Source organism: Amblyomma maculatum, chromosome 10 (assembly GCF_055883805.1).
Source record: "Amblyomma maculatum isolate TAMU_Amacu chromosome 10, ASM5588380v1, whole genome shotgun sequence".
Taxonomy (NCBI): domain Eukaryota; kingdom Metazoa; phylum Arthropoda; class Arachnida; order Ixodida; family Ixodidae; genus Amblyomma; species Amblyomma maculatum.
In genome coordinates, this window is record NC_139353.1 from 40674688 (window position 1) to 40690014 (window position 15327).

At 44.6% G+C, this 15327-nt stretch overlaps 1 long non-coding RNA gene across 4 annotated transcripts in view; it reads left to right on the forward strand.

The window, feature by feature from the left end:
* The first annotated feature begins 1695 nt into the window (after positions 1–1695).
* LOC146176248 (uncharacterized) overlaps positions 1696–15327 on the forward strand; it is a 221867-nt gene continuing 208235 nt past the window's right edge. For all 4 annotated transcript variants that reach the window (XR_014701511.1, XR_014701508.1, XR_014701509.1 and 1 more), the window contains exon 1: positions 1696–1842. This is a non-coding gene — a long non-coding RNA (uncharacterized LOC146176248). The remainder of the gene's footprint in view (positions 1843–15327) is intronic.

Sequence of the window (15327 nt, forward strand, 5' to 3'; positions counted from 1 at the left end):
ACCCTTTCACGTGTTGAATAATACCAATATCTAGGAGTTATATCATCAACAAACTGAACTGAACATACTTCGAAACTTGCGGGTGACACAGCCTAAACACCTGGATGTGTAATTAGACGTTCTCTTTCTGTATCTCCGATATACATCCGAAAACTCGGCTATCAAGTATATACACTTTATTAGACCGAAACTTGAATATTTTAATTACTTGAAAACATTCAGAATCAGGCGGCTCGCTTCATTTGCTTAATACATAATAAACGTGTTTGTGTTATTGTCATAAAATAGTTCATTGATATCGACTCATTAGCTTGTCAAAGAAAGACGTACATCGCAGTCGGGCTTATTTCATAAATTATAACCACTACGACCCTCTTAGCTAAACTTTCTTCTAGTTCCATCCGTACGATCATCGCGTGAGTTCTTTAATTATGTTGGTGTGCAGCGCATAACTGCCCCCATAAATGCTTTCAGTTGGTCTTTCTTGCCCTTGACTATTGACGAACGTAATTCAATTCTCGAATCTATCGCCCATCAAAGCGACAACTGCAAATTTACAGTTAATATCAGCTAATCTTGCTAAATTAATCTGATGAAGAGCAGTCGCAGTTTCCAATTTTTCTGTTCTACTTAGCTCCAGCCGCAAACTGAAATTTTTCTTTGTTACTTCTCTTTAAAGTTAATTATATACTAGCTTTTGTCTTGTGCCTCTATTCTTTTTTTATTGCCTATTGTGCTTATAGAAGTGTTTTGACTTTACTGTAAACATATGCGGGCATGAATCTCATGAGTGTTCTTGTCCATTTGGTTTTCTCATTGCTCATTCATTATACACGGTTCCATAGATATGTATAACGTTACCATGCGTTTTAGTTTGTTTATTATATAAAGTACATGACCCCGAACATACGAACATAGAGTATGGCTCGCTCTGAAATAACATACACAGTGAGAATGTTTGCTCACTTCAATCTATAAAAAATGCTCGCAAGAATATGGAAAATAATAGACGACACAAGATATATATTCAAGAAAAAAGGGAATAGAATAAGACTCACAATGAGCCCGGCTGCTAAACGATGTTGCCTGTAAAAAGAAATTAAGCTACTATGAAATAAACGTTAACAACGAATAAAATAAAAGCGTTAAACTATATTCAAAGGTGAGTGAAGCTGCTGATATTTATTGTATAACTGTAAGGATACTGTGACCATTCAAACTCTATATCTAATCACTGACATATATCACAGTGTGATACCTAGACATTTTTACTTTTTTGTTAAAACAATGTTGTTGTTTTTTTCGAGAGTTTAATAGGTTTTAAGAGCGTTTAGCTCTTTTGTCGCCGTCTTAACGTATGCGTAAAAAGACTAGACGAGGACAAGAAACACCTGCTTAAATAAATTTTCAGCTATTCCCTCTGAAATGTTCAGGGGTGGGCATACTTAAAGGACTGTAGCCACCTCATTATTGAGTTCGTGTTTTATCATTTGTAATGATAACTAAGACATTACTGTACACGGACCACCACGTCACATTCGCCTACGACTTCTGAATAATTTATAATCAAATTTCGTTTCTCACCTGTTTCGGTTTCGGTTTCAACAGCCAAGTGATGGCTGTGACGTCACAGTCAACTCTAAGTCACGCGAGGGATGAAAATACAGCGCTTTACTCATTGCTGTGTCATTTGAATTCACTGCAATGATAAGACCAGCCTGCCCCAGGAACAGAAATAATTACAAGTGAAGAACGAGCGATTATATCACTGTTTTTTCATGCCTCGCATCAAGACATGATTGTGGCCTCAATGCCAATTCTCGGATAACGAAACCGAAACTGGTGAGAGAAGAAAATTCAGTTATAAATTATTTAGCGGTCGTAAGCGAAACTGCGTGCGTACTGATGTACAGTAATGACTTACGCATTACTAACAAGAAGAAAAATGCCACCAAATTTGGTGTCTATAGTCCTTCAAGGGAGCATGCGATTCCTAACTGCAGTCACGCCTTCCCCGTCAGACATACAGAAACATTTGTCATTGACACAGTTCACTCGTCTACTAAAAGACATAACACGGTTAACACCACTGGGAGTTTTAAGTATAGGCAGCGTGATAAAAACGTTAAAAGACAAACGAATACGTGTACCATTTAGTTTTGTGCAACTGTTATAAGCTCAGGGTGCCTTGAAGCCGCGTTCATCGAACGCTTCGGGGTGATTAGAAAAAGAAAGAAACGCGAGAGCTCCTAGGGGCATTGCAATGGAACCATCGGCCTCAGAACGAAAACAACGTTATCATCCGACCGATAGGAGGAGCAGAAAGGACGAGATAACAACAGCTCCCCGCTCCATGCGTGTGGCCACACATCGATGCAGCTCACTCGCGCTCAGCAGAGCTTGTCGATAAATTTTGCGGAGTCGGGTTCAGCTGCCAGTGAAGAGAATAAAAATTAATTATGCAAGTAACCGAATAGCTGCAATGCAGCTGAAGTCATGAGAGTTGCCAGAAATGGACCCAGAACCGGATTGTAATGAATTGGTTGGCTTGCTTTTGGTTTTTGGGTTTTAACGTCCCAAAGCGACTCTGGCTATGAGAGACGCCGTAGTGGAAGACTCCGGAAATTTAGATCACCTTGAGCTCCTTAACGTGCACTGACATCGCATTTATGTCGCACAGACACGTACGTGCTTTGCGCATTACTCAAAGTAACATGTTACTCAAAGTAACATGGAGCAAGTAACAAGTACAAAGTAACAAACAACAACAAAGTAGCATGTACACAAAGTACATGCTAGCGCTGGCCCTTGCCTTACAACGTTTCCACATTGGTGTCATAGTGTCTAAACTCTCTGTAACTTGGAGACACCTTCCGTGCGCTAGAAATACGCTCATTATTTATTGACTAACAAGAAAAAAGGGAAAGGAAGGGTGCCACAGGACGACGCATTTCTTGCACCTTCCCAGATGCCCACGCTTCATCACGCTGAGCGCCGCAGTGCGTCTCGCACGTCAGACAAAGCTGGTCTGCGCATGCACAAAGTGCGGGTTCCAAGCCACCAAACTCGTCCCTGCCAAATATTTGGTGCGCGCAGCATGCACGCTAACAACCTCGGAAACAGCGAGGACCGCATGGCTTTTTCTTGCAGACCTCGAAGTTTACAGTTTGCTCGGTTCCCCCTTCCGCTTTTCTTCACACGTTGAATGTACTTTCAGGTCTCCCCGAAAATTCTTGCAGTCAGTCGAGAGGGTGAGCTAGCCAGTACTAGGAACACTGTCTAGTGCCAAATTCTTCCAACTTGACTTCCAATCTTACAAAGGCAACAAGAGGGAGAAGTAAGGCACCTGGATGTCTGGTTGATGGTATAGAGGGTAGAAGGGTGTAGGGGCAACGGACTAGTGCATATCACGAGCTCACCCCCATGTATGTTGACTGAAGCGCATCGAAAGGACTCGGGGAAGTCGAGTTGCTCACCCCACACGGGACGGGGACAAAAGCCTGTCACGGTCTCTTTCCTACCCAGCCTTTGTTGTAGAGCCACAAAATGTTCTTAGCAAGGAACAGGTAACATTAGTACCTTGAACAGAGCTGGTTTTCCCTTACATGGTGGTTACCAAGCGTGATATTGCCGTTGTGGGTAGCAACGTATTTGAAAGTGCACTGAACGAATACTGAGTACATGCTCCCAGTATTTTTGCCTTGAGTGCCCGATTTTTCGATTAAAAAAACGCATTAAGCTTTCAGGCTGTCTTTATTTTGGTTTTTAGCTCACCGTAGATATGAATACGCACCAAAGGCGCGAAATGCCTTTCAAGAAATCACGCTCTGCCAACGGTGGACTAATACGCGATCGAAGTGATCTTGTGAACATAGTCAGCTTGCTTCGGGCTTGTTGTTTCGCCGATGTATTCTGTAAAGCATTAATATGTAGTACTTTTATCAAAATAATATTTGCATCCTGTACAAAAATATTAATGATAAAGTTTACACTGGTTGGTTTATACGGATTGCAGTATTTTAACTGGCCCCCACACAGTGACGAGGTTGAGTCGTGCGGAAGGTAAGAATGCGTGCATATCTTTATTTCTGTGGGCTTAATTTTCGCCTATGTCCCCTGTGACGAAGACTATTTATTCACGGAATAGTCTTGCGCCGCAATATCCAAAGGCCACGACATCATCTACCAGTGGCTGCCAGGACAGTGTGGCATTGCAGGAAATAACCAGGCGGACGAAGCTGCCCGTTCAGCCCACAACGACGGACTTCCAGTCCAAATTCCGTTAACGAGAGCCGACGCAACGAACGGGCTTCGGAGTTTGGCTGTGGAGCTGACACATTCAGCGTGGAACACCGGAGAGTTCTCCAACCGTCGCCTCTAGGCAATAGACCCCGGACTGCGCCTGCGTATTACCCACCACAAAACACGTCGTGAAACAACGTTGCCGCCTATGGCTTGGCGTTGCTTTCGCAAACAAATACGCCTTCCTGATCGGGATGGCTGACAGCCCTGCTTGTGAACGACGTGGTGTTGATGACACGATTGAGCCCCTCCTTTGTGATTTTCCTGCTTTTGCAACTGAACGACATCGCTGCGTACTGCATTGGATCGTCTGGACGCTCACCCCTTAATAGAAGGGAAGATCTTGGGACCATAGCCACGAAAGTCATCTGCGCTCAAAGCCTACAAGGCACTTCTTCGCTTTTTAAGAGATACTAGCCTGATTGACAGACTGTGACTTTCTCATCTCCTCTCCTCTTCTACCCTTCCCTTTTAATCCCCCATTCCCCTTCCCCAGGGCAGGGTAGCCAACCGGAATTCATTCTTTCCGGTTAAATCCCTGCCTTCCGCCCTCCTTTTTTCCTCCTCCTCCTATTCACGGAAGATTAAAAAAATTGAAATAGAAAACCGTAATTTTCCAGAAATTTAATTCAATCCAGACTCTTTTGCTTTGCATTTGGTTAAGATTGGCTCATTATGACCACATCAACTGTCCTTCACCACCATACAGTGCTTCTCAGACGTCTCAGTCACGTGACACTTACCCCGAGGAGAGACTTGACTTGATGGCCGTCGCTTTACGCTCGCTACCTGCACGTTGTTTTTGAATGGCGTGAGAAATGGCCAATATTTGTTGCTCCGCGACGCCGAAGGAAACCACGTTTTTGAACATCTAAAAACCGAGATGGCTATTGCTAATGGTCAGGCAGTGATATCTAATTACAACCAGGTGTCCATCTGCAATAGCTAAAAAAGTTTAATAAATCAATATTTATTAATCAGATGACTAGTTAACGCTATCCCCCCCTCCCCCCCTCCTTTTTGACGTCCGTCAACATGGTATACCACACAGGCGAAAACGCCATCTCTTTATTGTAAATATATTTTTTTATTAAGTAACAGGCTTCCTTGGAACACCTGGTATATTTACTGGGCAGGACGAATATATATTGCAACATCAGCGCATGCTTTCTTTGCCAATTGAAACGTAAAAAGAAGATCGAAAAGTTCAGCGCAGTCACTTGCTTGAGCAAAAGGAAAATCAATAAATTGTTGAGCAGTTATTTTTAGCTACTCGTTCGCGTCTACGCTACGCTGTCCACCGCTGCAATGTGACAGATAAGAAAAGCCACTCAACGACGTTATTGTATTGTATACGCTGGCGATCTGTCAACAGCGCTTGCGGATGACCGAATTGTGTGGAAGCGAATGTAGTCTTTGAAATCGGCAGTGTTACCCCCGCAAGGGTCTTTCATAAAACTATCTTTCTTGAGCGCGGCAAATAAGGGAACATCTGCGTGTTCCACTCGGACAATCCACACAATGTACGAGGCGACAAATCGATTTTTGTGAAGTTGCGACAGCGTTACGCTGAAAGAAAGGAAAGATTTGCTCTTGCCCGGGCTCAGGATTAAGGAAGGAGGAAAGGAGGGGTGCCTTTGATATGATTTGGACACGTCTGTAAGAAATCGATTTCGCTTCCCGACTTTCTCGATTTACTTATGCTTCGCACTCGTAAATGATCTTTTTAGAATAATTTCAGAATCATTTTTTCATGCGAATACATTAGTGAAATAATGAAGGACTTACACTTATCCCGTCACCGTATGACGTGAACTTTATCTAATTTAAATGAATGCATTCTGTTAGGCTGCGTACGTTGAATAATAGATTGAATAATGAATCAATCGTGACATATTTGTTCGACGTAAAATAAAAAAAAACACAGTACAAGATAAAGGTTCTGGGTCGTCCATTCAAAATGTTTTACTTATTGTATGTCTTATCGTATGCACTAAGCTCAGCACGATAACGTAATAAATGAATCACCGATCTATCTGTCGTTTCAGACTAGCGTTAGAGGTAAACGAGGTAGGGATCGCCTTTAACCTTGATATGTGTAAAACTATATTGCTACTTGATGTCGACACAAAATCAAACAAACAATACAACCCATACGACAAAAAGCAGTGGATGGCCCATTAAAAAAAATATATATATATATATATTTGTTACGATATGAGCTAGGGTAAACAGGGCTCGGAAGTTCAGTTATCGTTAAGACTTTGGGTTAGAATTAAACAGGATTCAGATCACTTTTTACTTTCATATCTCCATATACCTACGTGCTGTCGACAGGCAATTAAACTAGAACAGAACGAACCACTTTATACATTAGTTATTACCAGGGCCGTTAAATGGAGTGATATGGCTGGAAGTAACCAGCTGGACTAATCATGCCAGGCACTAAGTAACAAATCGAGTAAGTTAGACCGAGAGGGGCGACCGTCGAGGCGCGAAAGGCAGTGCTTTGGTTTCGACGAGCATCTTACGTTTCCGTATATGCGTATACTTTTGTTGTAATGGTTTTCTACTGCACCCGTGGTACCCTCGTATATTGACAGCTGTCGGCACGCAGAGTCTAGATATTTATCTCGTATTTGTCTAGAACAGTAGGCTGAGCCGCTGCCTGTTTAGCACGCGTCATATCGCCACTTTATCACACACCGAGTGCTGCATGGCAGTTGGAGATCGGAAATGCGACACTCCTCTTCGTTGGATAAGCGCCGCACGAATGTTACATTGACACTGGGTGTGACCATTAACTGTGCATGACTTAACCTTGTAGCCCTTGAAGAGAAATTGACCTCTAAATCTCGTGAGCTTGACCTTGACCCTGACAGTGGTCACGGGCCACTTGGTGGCTTACGTGACTATGCCCCAAAGTCATATGGTGACCACCAGGCTTAACACAGAAGTTTGACCTCTACATCTCCCTCAAGGTGGAAACCGTGAATACCCGACGGCTCGAACCTGGTTCTAGTAACGTTGGCTCGAACTGCCTGGCGTATTGAAGCTTTCGCTTTAAAAAAAAATCTTGTATTACCACGTCAACGCTAAAGGAATAGATGTTAATGAGGATAGAGCTAAGAGAGTCGAATGCGTCGAGCATATTAACACTTAGAGTGTCGCTGATGGTCGAATTATGTTCTGCAGGACGAGAACTGATTGCCGAGCACAGAATGTTCTAGTCAGTGTTGCCGCTCCGCGTATTCACCAACTTTGGAGGGCTGCTCACTGCCGCCCCCTATCACCACTTTTAGGCAATTCTGTAAGTTTCCAGCTGTGCGGGGTCAGGAAATGGAAAATTGTGCAATAACGATTAGGTTTGGTTTTGGTCGCTATTTTTCGTTTCTTCGGGTTATAGTCTGCTGCTTCTGGGCTGAAGCCGATTTAGGCGCTACTCCTTGAATGTCTAGAGAGAGAGAGAGAGTGGGGGAGGGGGGGGGGGGGGTCAATTGGGAACATCTCCACATTTCACCTGAAACTGCGGCGCAGCGTAACCAAACACGTAGAGAGAAACACAACACAGGCGCACACTACCGACTGTAATACAAAAAGGAACCCAAACTTCCTCTTTCACACCCAGCCAACACTTCCTCCTCTACCCCCAAAGTACATCGCACTCGCACACTTCTTTTTTCCCAGGCAGATATGTATATGTCACAATAAATTTTAGCAACCCTCGTAGCCAAATAGAGGAGGAAGTGTTGGCTGGGTGTGAAAGTGGAAGTTCGGGTTCCGTTTTGTATTGCAGTTGGTAGTGTGCGCCTGTGTGGTGTTTATCTCTACGTGCTTGTCTACGTTGCGTCACAGTTCTGGGTATTATACACCAACTCGCCCCTCAAGTTGTTATTCTGGGATATTTCCACATTTAGATTTTTGCTTTTTTTTGCCAGGTCTATTGTTGCGTCCCCAAATCCGTAATTTGCAGTTGTGCTTTTCAAGCTTGTTTGTAGGTCATCTATTGTGCACTTCTGCCCCTTCTCGAGGCTGTTGAACAATACCTTACTCTTCTCTTCTGAATATTGATTTTAGGCCTTAGTTTTTTCTTTCTTGTCTCTGTCATCAATCATTATTTGCAGTTCATTGCCTCAGTTACTCAGCAAGGCAATGTTATCAGCGAATCGCAGATTACTTACTTAGGCATTCTCCACCAACCTTTATCCCTAACTTCTCCCATTTCAGGTCTCTGAATACTTCCTCTAAGCAAGCTGTGAATATTACTGTTGAGATCTTGCCTCCTTGCTTAACACCTTTCGTTTTTATCATCATCGTGAGGATTTCATCACTCTTGTTATGCAGAACTACGGGGACTGTGCAGCCACTATATATATATATATACGCCAGTACTTTCACATATGGCTCGTCTACACCCTGATTTTTCAATGCCTGCATGAATGTCGATGATTTGACTGAGTCAAATGCTTTTATGAAATCAATGAATGCTATGTATAAGGGCGGGTTACTCCGAGCATTTTTCTATCAACTGGTTGATATTATGGATATCGTAGATAGTAGAGTACCCCTGCTTCCCGAAAACCTGCTTGATCCTTTGGTTGACCGAAGTCTAAGGTTTTCCGATTCTATTAGCGATTGCCTTAGTAAATACCTTCTACGTAACGGAGATTAAGTTGATTGGATTGGTGCAATTTTTCACGCCCTGAGCGTTCCCTTTCTTATCATAGCAAAACAGCTACTGTAATCAGCCGTTTACTATTATTGAACAACTGGAAGCGGTACTTAGACGAATATACCTACTTAGGACAGGTGGCAACCGCAGATATGGATCGTGAAATGGAAAATAACTAGAAGAATAAGATTGAGATGGAGCGCATTTGGCAAGTATTCGCAGCTTATGACAAGCAGCTTACCGGTATCGCTCAAGAGGAAAGTATATACAACAGTTGCATCTTACCTGCACTCACCTATGGGGCTGAGACGTGGTGGCTTACGAATAGGTTTCTATAGTTAAGTTGAGGACAACGCAGAGAGCTATGGAACGAGAAATGGTAGGGGTAACGTTAAGAGATAGGAAGCGCACGGAGTAGGTCAGAGAAATAACTCGAGTTAATGACATTCGAGTGGAAATCAAGAAGTGGGCATGGGCAGGGCATGCAGTGCGAAGAGAGAAACCGAAGGTGGGAGGGGGGGGGGGGGGGTAAAGGTATCAAATTTTATACCAAGGGGAAGAAAGCGTAGCAAGGGGCGGCAAAAAGTCCGGGGGGGGGGGGGGGGGGGCGGATGAGGTTAAGAAATTCGCAGGTGTCAAGTGATGCAGCTACACAGGACCGGTTTAATTGGAGAAATATGAGAGGCCGTCATCATCTGATTATGATGATGGTGGTGGTGATGATGACGACGTAGATTATACTATCCATGAATGCCACTGCACTGCGTTTTTGAAGACGCCTAAGGGTTTATTTTAAACGTTCAACGAGCCCGCACAGGTTACAATTTCAGGAACAAACACGTTGCTTTTCGAAACGTATGCTGTCAGATACGGGAGAAAAGGAAGGAAATTTACAGAATAGTCAATGGGCTGTCAAGATATATGCTAGGTAAAGAAGCGTTGATCAGCACACATCTTTTGTTTGAATAAACTGAACGTGGTGTAGTAACTCCAACTGGAACTAGAGCTTTCACCCCACAAAAGGAAGTTTTTTAGTAAGTATATCTCTCTATAGAAGTAAACATATAAAATATCTATCAGTGAATGTATTACTGTAGATTGGCAAATCATTGTAAAAGAGCATCAAGGTGACGCTTATTGCTACACCTTAAATGTATGACATTATATACAGCCTGTGGTACTCTGTGCTGCTTCGGCTCTTGAAAATCCAACGAAGACACTTTTTATAGTGGGAACTGAGCTGCCTAAGTTGAACTCACATAGGAGCTGTCCACCCGGACGTAAGTTCCGCAGAGTAAACTTTATTCTGTTCGCGCGCCACCTGTTGGGGCAGCGGCGTACGTGAGGGGTGCTATAATACAACGATGCCAAAATCGATTCAATTCCACCGGCGATGACTTCAAAACTACGTGCTGAGTTAACACAACATGAATTCGTCAACATGACGCCAAGGGCAGGATTAAGAAGATGAGAAACGGAAGCTGAGCGTTCACTCGTGTTATTATGCAAAGTTGGCGCAGTATAAAAAGGCACCTTTGCCGCGATATTGTACAACAAATGGCATTTCCGACCTCTCACTCTACGCAGCGAACTTCCCGGGTTCGTTCTCGCCATAGAGTTCCTTACACTAACTAGAGGGAAAGCTGAGGGCGCTGCACTTCAGCCACCATGGGCGCGCTAAGAATCATGGGCCGGTGTGCTACTTGTTGCGGGACAGTCGGTTTTTCTCGGGTACGTTGAGTGGCGTTACTGCGATGTTTCTTTTTCGTCCTCATCATCATCTGAAGGTACGTACATAGACCGCGAAAGCCATAGTAGCGAAGGCTCAAAAGCAGACGTCGCCAATAAATGGTTTTTGTTTCCCAAAATGCCACTAAAAACTTTCTTAAGTGATTGCACAACCATAAATATTTTCATAACGTTTTTTTATTTCAAAGTTTGCCTATTAAGTGCGAAATATTGGTATTTGTGCTGCTCAAAAATAAGCCAATAGGAGAAAGAGCCATCGCTTATATTGGATAAATATCACACTGACATGCTGTTTCTCTCTCTCTTTACAATTTATAGTCACAATATTCGGTCTTAGGGCATTATTTACGGTAGAACAACGTTTATCTTTGCATTAGTTTTGGCCAAAAGTTGTAGTTCTGCACTCGGTAGCTCACCGGCCCATGATGCTTTGAGCGCCCATGGTGGCTGAACTGGCCGTCTGGAAACTCCATGTAAACGCCCATAGACGGCAGCACAGCTTTCCCTCTAGGTAAGAGTAAGAAACTCTATGGTTCTCGCCGATGCTATTCCCAGCAGTGCGCGGCGCGGCCGTTGCGTGGCGCCTGTGGCGCAAAAACCGCAAATATGTGCATGCGCCCCATTGTGACAGGGTTCTTGCAAAAGACTGCTAGTCGCCTAACAAATTAGCGCATTGTCGTTAGTTCGTTTTCGCTTAATTCGAACCCCTGCTTCATTCGAAAGAAATGGCCCCATCATCATCAACTGCGTTAAAAAGGTACCGGTTAATTCGAGTCTCGCACGATTCAAAGCGGTTTTTGGTTTCACTATAGTGTTAAAGGCATCCAGCGTAGTCTTATTGCGAAAAAGTCTACAGGCTGTCTTTGCACTGAGCGGGAAACTGAGAGCTCTGACCCCGGTTTGGCTAAGAGCCAAAACTTTGGACGAGGGCCACACATGACCATCATCCAGCAAGCATGAGGCTGGTCCACGTCGCTCCAGAACTGTTCGAGCCGGTATACCTGAATAGGTACGGGGGTTATAACCCTTTTGTTTCTTCGTGCGTGCGGTAATTTGTGATATACCTGTTAACCTGTTTATTATTATGAGGCAGTCACTAATAAGCAGATGGATATACATTTGTTCACGTGATGAAGAACTAGCCGGGAGAGGAAAATAATGACGAGGAAATTGGTGTGATCGATTCGGGTTAAATCAGATTGCTTTCAGAGCCCTTGGCGCGTCGTCTACGGTTCTCTGTACTGTGGTCGTGTCAAGCAGGTTGCGCGTTTTTACACCTTCTCGGAGCTTATATCCGTCACATCGCCCACGGTTCCGCACTCGACGCTCGTCGGTGAAGCGTTTTCACAGCACACGCACACAGCGAAGGCGCGCTGTGTTAATCAGCAGCAGCGAGGCTGGTGGCCCCCGGCAGATAAACAGGCCTTGCTCGCCCAGCTGATAAGGGCGGCTTGCGGCGACGGCGGCGGTTTTGCTGCACGGAACGCAGTCGGAGCGGACGCGTGAATCCCTCTAGCGGCGAAATCTCCCGCACGGCCTGGCTTTGTCTGTCTGCATAGCATCTACAGATTCCATTCAAATTTCCCTACTGGAAAAATTGTATGAGGCAATAACCTCACATTTTCTCACACAGTATCACTCAATTCACGTAAGAAATCACATACAAGTCGCATATAATTGTGTAAGGTCTCATAGTTTCTTGTACATTACCATAAATCATGGAAGATATTTTATGATAATGACGTGCACCGTATGAGAGTATATGTGATTAGATGAGATTCTGTGAGGTTATTGCCACGTAGAACTTTTCATTTTTCAGTATGGAAGAACTATGATATTTCAAACAATGTGATCTGTTGACAGCTGAATATATTCATTCCAATTTGTTTCCCAAATAAAATTAAAAAAAAAACGGTGTTAAAGCTTCACAACAATGACGATGCAGCGAATTTAACAGCAATATCACGAGCATTAATAGCAGCATTGGTTGGGGTTTACGACTGAAAAACAGAGTAAGGCGCTGAAAACCCGAATGAATCCGAGTAATGCCGAAAGCGATCCGGAAGTTGTAGCATTCACTTCGGCCTAACTAGTAAGTTTCCAAAGACGACAAACTTATAACAATTTTTTTCGTGTATTTCTTTTCTTTCACAGAGTACCGCAATTTTTTCGCAGTAATTATTTCCCCATAGCACATCTGATTGACAGGCCATCATTGGACACCAAAAATAAGATCTGCTGCACTATAAAAACGTTTCGTTCTTCACCGACGGTCTTTAAGCGCTGTTTGCGGAGAAAAGCCTAGCCGGATTTAGGAAGAAAAGAGTTGTCTTCGGAAACCCATCCCTTCTCATGTCCCTGGAGGCCACTTTCCGGGTGGAGACACTGCCGGCTCTTCTGCTATATTTAAAGCGCAAGTGACAGGTAGAGCTTTTCTGCCGACGGGAAAGGGGTCTGCTTAGTTACCGGGGCAAGAAAAAAGGGAGAGGGAAACGCCCGCTGGCGTTGTTGCAACAGGCGGCGCGCCGTCTGCTTAGGCACCCGAGGTTACGTCATGGGCGCGGTTCGGTGAGCTTTGTTGTACCGTTTAGTTCCGTGCACTGTCAATTGGTGTCTGGGACAAATATCGCTTGGGCCGGAAAGCGTTCTTTCGGTTGTCTCGTCTGTAAGCCTCAACTGTGACGTGTTCCTGTTTTTAATATAAAATAAAAACTAACTCACACTGGCGTGTACAGTCAGCCACGCTCTAAACATGAACGTGGTTCGAGCACCTTTTTCTATTCTTCCCCAGATGAATGATGTGGTTTGCGGTACTGAGCTGTATACACTGAAATACCTTAGACCCAAATGGGTCTACGAAGTTTTGACGTTCCTGTTGAGAATGATAACGATGCCATTTCGCGGAAAAACTTAATTTTGCAGTGAGCCAACTGTCTCGCTTACGAGTGACTGTGGAGAAAATGCGTCTTGTATGGATTCCCAGGCATGGAAGTCTTTTTTCGGGTCGAAACGAAACAGTATTGTTACGGACGGCAAGGAAGAAGAAGCGGGCAGTGGCGTGGGCAGGAGCGCTCGTGCTAGGCCCGCGAACATTCATTAAACGTCATCTACCATCGTCATCGGTCATGTTCTGTCTCCTGTCTTCATCGGCTTACCGCTTCGTAACATTTGGTTGGAGGTGCGGCGTACGGCATCCCCATCCTCGCCTTGGAGCATCGAGGCCATCTTCAAGCTGAGACCATCACCGAGGGCCCAGGGACATTGCCGAGCAGCTCGCCCCAGCCCTTCAAGCCCAGACCTGAAGACAAGGAGAACAGACATAGCAATCAGAACCGAGACGAAGGACCCGAAAGACCCGAATGACCCGAAGGAACCGATGTACACAAACACGCAACCCCCGCCCAAGCTGCCCGACGTGACCTCGAGCCATCGGTCCCATGGACACTGGTAACGGATGGTTGACAGCTCCAAGGGAGGCGGATCACCCACGCATCAGACATCGTACCGGCAAGCCGTTCTATTCTTCCTTCTTCCTCTTCTTCTTCAAGCATCCAGACACGCCCATCATCATGCCATAAAATCATTACTATCGCTAAACTTCCTCGTTCACGATCGGGACGATCGCTCGGTGGCCCCGGGTCATGTTACGGACGGCAAGGAAGAAGAAGCGGGCAGTGGCGTGGGCAGGAGCGCTCATGCTAGGCCCGCGAACATTCATTAAACGTCGTCTACCATCGTCATCGGTCATGTTCTGTCTCCTGTCTTCATCGGCTTACCGCTTCGTAACAGTATCATAAAATAAAACAGCGCAAGGAACGGGACAAAACACGAAGGAACGGAGACAAAGGCACAGGCGCCTCGTGTTCCTTCGTGCTTTGTCCCGTTCCTTGCGCTGTTTTATTTTATTATGCAGTACCAACTAGCCCGGCATCTTGCACTTCGAAACGAAACAGCCCCAAATCTGAGCCAGATGTCAATGCAATGCTTGTGCGACAATTAAACTGGTGCCTACTGACAGAGCCATGTCGTCCTCACCCTAAGAGAATAAACCCAAATAATAACATCAGGACGGAGTCGGTATAATATACCGGCCGTGGATGAGAGACAGATACTGCGCCGTCCCATGCGTTATAGCCAACACCTCACCACCACCGCGATTGTGCCGAACTCTGTTTTTACCAACCGGGTGGCTCAAGGGTTTGCTCACGGTGTGCTCATGCATTTTCCAGCATTTAAGTTCGTGTTTTGATGACTTCTGTCGGTCATTTAAAAGATTGCTAATTTCAAGTCAGCATTTTAGACAACTCGTCGAAGGGTGTGACGTGTTCAATTCGTATTTGCCATGTCTTGTAGACGCAATAATTATTCATGAATTCTGAACAGGTGAAAATACAACCTAAACGACGATTTCACGATGACTCGCTCTGACACACTATCGATCACTTCCGCTCAGCGCCTTTCCCGCAGTTCTGAAATTCTTGCTTCTAGAAACCCGATGACATTAATTCACAGCAATAATTGGCTTTATTTCGCTGCATTTATGCTCCTGTTAAAGGCCAACTCCAAGGCTTCTTGACGTCAGATCATTGTACTGAAACTTTGGC